The 4,785-nt window shown below is 26.0% G+C and overlaps 1 protein-coding gene across 3 annotated transcripts in view; it reads right to left on the bottom strand.

Moving 5' to 3' along the window:
• Positions 1 to 4,785, bottom strand: part of LOC117171489 (uncharacterized protein PFB0765w) — a 53,212-nt gene that overhangs the window by 9,478 nt on the left and 38,949 nt on the right. The gene's annotated exons all lie outside the window — the stretch shown is intronic.

The following is a 4,785-nucleotide window of genomic DNA, read 5'->3' as shown; positions in this document are numbered from 1 at the left end:
TAAAGATAATTAATATTATAATGATCCTATGCCTAATCCTGATTGGGTGCCCGATTAATGTGGCTTACACTCTAATCCTGATTAAGCTGAAGATAAGTATAACTAAAATCCTAATCCTAATTCTAATCAACATTAGCATCATCACAATCCTAATCCTGATAAGTATTAGAATATTGACCATTTAAACCATTATTTAGGTATAAAATCAGTATAATCTTAAACCTTATTAGGATTAGGATAAGGAAAATTAAACACTGATCCTGATATTTAAAATATTCCAATTCCAATTTGTAAAAAAAATTTATTGTAGATTACTGCTCTTGTAATGGTAATTGGATTCAGGAGTAACATTATTTTTATCCTAATCCTAATTGAAATTCGGATTAGGAAAATTAAATCCATCATCCTAATTCTAATTATTCTTAATCTTAATTTAGAATTTTATAATCGTAATCCTGAGTCTATAATTTTGATTAGAATGATTATCAATAATACATAGAATCCTATCCCTATTAATATTATTGATCTCATAATAATAAATTTTAGTCCTGATTGGGTACAGTATTAACGTCATTTACATCCTAATCCTGATCAGGATTAAGATAAGGATTATTAAAATTCTAATCCTTATTTTCACCATTATTAGCATCATTATAATCCTAACCCTTATTAGCTTTAGGATTTTGATCATCATAACTCTTATTTTAATACAAATTGGGCAGCCTTCTCGCGCGGGCAGACGTGAAGTACTTTTTCCAAACATGAACATCTCAGGCAATTTCTAAAGAATCGATATAAGATTTTCCAAAAAATTTTATTCAGAACTTTTTAACAAACAACTCACTGGACGTTATTTAAAACTCGAAGTTACCTGGATAATTTTTACCGGCGAAACCAAGAAAATACGATTATTGACTTACCTCATTTTGCAATTAAATATTATTAAACAATAAGCGATTTTTAACTTTTTTTATTCATTCTTAGGCATTGCTATAGTATTTTGAAGAAGTCATGTAAATATGAACTCATTTCAATAATATTTAGCCGAGTTAGAATGATTTAAGTTTTAAAACTTAATTAAATCAGAGAAAAACTTTTTTTCGGTATTACGCTTTTATTATTAAAAATGAACGCTTGACAAAAAAAATTGTAATAGGAAAAATTTTTATTTCCTTATCCTCTACAATTCTAACTTTTTTGAGTTTGAAAATTTTCTATTTTTGAGTTCTCGAACAATACGTTTACGCGTTTACGAGAGTCGGGGTGGTTCTTGCACCCATCGGCTCAATTAAAAGAAAATTCCTAAACCTAATATTAGTACTTTGGTTAAGAAAAATCGTGCATTCAATACTGATTAGAATTATGATAAATAAAAGCCCAGTCCTTATACTATAATCTTAATATTTAAAAGTGCTAATTTGAAAAATTATTTATCTTGTAATGATCCTACTTCTAATTCTAAATGAGTACAGGATGAAAAACAGTATAACCATAATCTCAATTAAGATGAGGATAATGACCATTAGAACCCTAATCTTAACCTTATGATCCTAATCCTCATCTTTAAAATATCCGGATTCTAAAGATTATTGCTTTTATAATCAGAAATTAGGTTTAGGAGTAACATCATTTGATCCTAATGCTGATAAGGATTATAGACCTCTTCATCTTAATTCTAATTTCTTAAAACCCTGATTTTAATACTGATTGGAATTATGATCAATACAAGCCTTTTCCTCAGACTATAATTATAATTTTCAAAAACTCTAATATCAAAGATTATTATTCTTATAATGATGATATTCATATTCCTGATTAATTTGAGGATTTAAATCAGTATAACCCCAGCATTGTTAAAGAATACGATAAGGAACATTAAAATCCCAATCTTAACTTTATGATCCTAATCCTACCCTTATGATCCTAATTCTAATATTAAAAATATCTCAATTATAAAGATTATTGTACACTGTAACCTAATCCTAATTGGTATAAGGATCATTGATCCTTTAAACATGATTATAATTTTTTTAAACCCTGATCCTAATACTCATTAAAATTATGATCAATAAAAGCGTCGCCCTCACTCTATAATTCGATTTTTTTAAAATCTCAACATTGAAAATTATTAATCTTATAATGATTCTATTCCTAATCCTGATATTGTTTAGGATTAAAAAACAGTATAACCTTGATCTTGATCAAGAATAGGATAAGGAACGTTAAAACCCTAATCTTAACTTTATGATCTTAATCCTAATATTATAAATATTCCAATTCTAAAGATCATTTTTCTTGTAATGCTTGCAATCCTAATCTTGCTTACGATAAAGATCATCAATGTCTTAACTCTAATTCTAATCCTAATCTTTAAAAAATCATTTTTTAAATATTATTGTTATTATAAGGATAATTGGGGTTAGGAGTAATATAATTTTACCCTATTCCTAATTAGGATTAGGATCATTGATCTTTTCATCTAAATTCTGATTTTTTTAACCCCTGATCTTAATGATAAATTGAATTATAACGAATAAGAGCCTCGTCCTCATAATATAGTTGTAATTTAAAAATATCCTAATTTTTAAGAATTTTATTCTTATAATGGTCCAATTCCTAATCCTGACTGAGCTTATGATTAAAATAGGTATAACTCTAATCCTGAATAGGATAAGGAACATTGAAACCCTACTCTCACCATACGATCCTATACGTAATCTTTAAAATATCCTGATTCTAAAGATTATTGTTCTTCTAATGATCCTAATTATAGTCTAGTCTAGGATTAGGATCAATCATTTCCTAATACTATGATTCTAATCCTAATGTCGAAAAAATCTGATTTTAAAATATTGTTCTTTTAATGAAAATTGGGTTAAGGTTTAATACGATTTGAAGCCTAATCCCGATTTAGATTATGATTAGGGTTAGGAGCATTGAAACCCTTATCCTAATTCTAACTTTGTTAAACCCTAATTTCGATCTTTATAACCCAAATTCTGACTCTATGATTCTGATTAACATCATGTTCAATGAAACCTACATTCCTAATCATAATATTTAAAAATCCTAATTTTAAAGATTATTAATCTCATAATGATCCAATTCCTAATTCTGACTGAGTACAGGATTAACATCAGTTGTGTCCTAATCCTGCTTAGGATTAAAATAAGGACAATTAAAATCCTAATTCTCATCGGCATTACCATTATTATAATTCTAACCCTGATTAGTTTTCGGATTTGTATCAATAAAACCTTTATCTTAATACTGGTTGGAATTAAAAATAATAAAAGACTTGTTCTGATACTATAATCCTAATATGTAAAAGTCCTAATTTGGAAGGTTATTATTCTTATAATGATCCCAATCCTAATCCTGATGAGGTTAAGGATTTCCATCAGTATAACCCTAATCCTGACTAAAATTAGGAAATTAGTCATGACCTTTGCCCTAGTAACCACAACTTCAATTTTCTTGGCTAAAAACTGATACCTTTTATTTGAGAATTTAAGCACTTCGTGTTAAAAATCCATGTATTCTGTTGAAAAATCGTCTTTTTTGGTAGAAAATCTATAATATTGGTTAAAATTTTATCTTTTGGTAAAAAATCTAATTTTTCGGTTAAAAATTAATTGACGTTGTACAGAATTTAACCCTTTTGCAAATAGTTTTTTTTTGTTGTGAAAATTCACTACTTCTTTTGAAAATTAATTGACTCAACTGAAAACTTAACTAATTAATTTTTAGTTGAAGATTGATCATTTTGTTTGAAAATTAAATTATTTGTTCCAGTTTTCTTTGTTTAATTCTTCTGGTAAAAATTCTTGATTTTAGTTGAAAATGATTTAGTTAAAAATTGAACTACTTTGTTGAAAATGCGTTGGTTTGGCTGAAAAATAATGTTTTAAACTACAAATTTAACTGTTCCATTCTTTCTGAAAATTTTCTTTCTTAGTTGAAAATTAATGCATTTCGTTTAAATTTCTTTTCTTTTGTAAAAAATAAAGTTTCTTGTATTAAAACTAATTTGTTTGGTTGCAAATTCTTCTTTTTTCGAAAATTAATTTTTCCAACTGAAAATTTAACTATTTCATTTTTAATTCTATATTTTCTACTAAAAAATTAATAATATTGGTAGAAATTTGAACTATTTTATACCAATGCCAAAATCGAAATAAAAAGTTATTTCTGTGTTAGAAAATTCAACTATTTTGTGGAAAATTCTTGTTTCCGTTGTTTGATAATTTATTTTTTCAACTGAAAATTTAACTATTCCATTTTCAGTCGAAAATGTATCTTTTTAAGTTGAGAATTCAATTATTTGGTTGAAAGTTGAACTGAGTTGAACTTTTTGTTGGAGGTGCATACATTTATATGAAAATTAAACTATTTTGTTGAAAATTCTATTATTTTTTGGAAATGTATTTTTTTTAAGAAATTAATTTTTTAAATTAAAAATGGAACTACTCTATTTTTAGTTTGAAATTTATCAATTTTAATTAAAAGTTATACTATTTGGCTTGAAATTTGTCTTTTTATAGTTGAAATTTCGACTATTCGGTTAAAAATTAATCTAAGTTGTACAAATTTAAATAATTTGGTGTAAATAATTTTTCGGTTAAAAATTCACCTGCTTTGTAAAAAATTTTTGTTTGTTAACAATTCAACTGTTTTGGCAGAAAATTTAACTACTTGGTTAAAAATGAACTTTTTTTGATAAAAATTTAATTACTCGATTTGAATTTGAACTACTTTGTTAAAAATCCCATTTTTGGTTGAAGA

This window comes from Belonocnema kinseyi, chromosome 1 (assembly GCF_010883055.1).
Source record: "Belonocnema kinseyi isolate 2016_QV_RU_SX_M_011 chromosome 1, B_treatae_v1, whole genome shotgun sequence".
NCBI lineage: Eukaryota > Metazoa > Arthropoda > Insecta > Hymenoptera > Cynipidae > Belonocnema > Belonocnema kinseyi.
The sequence above is the reverse complement of the archived record's forward strand: the minus strand, read 5'-3'. Positions and strand labels throughout refer to the sequence as shown.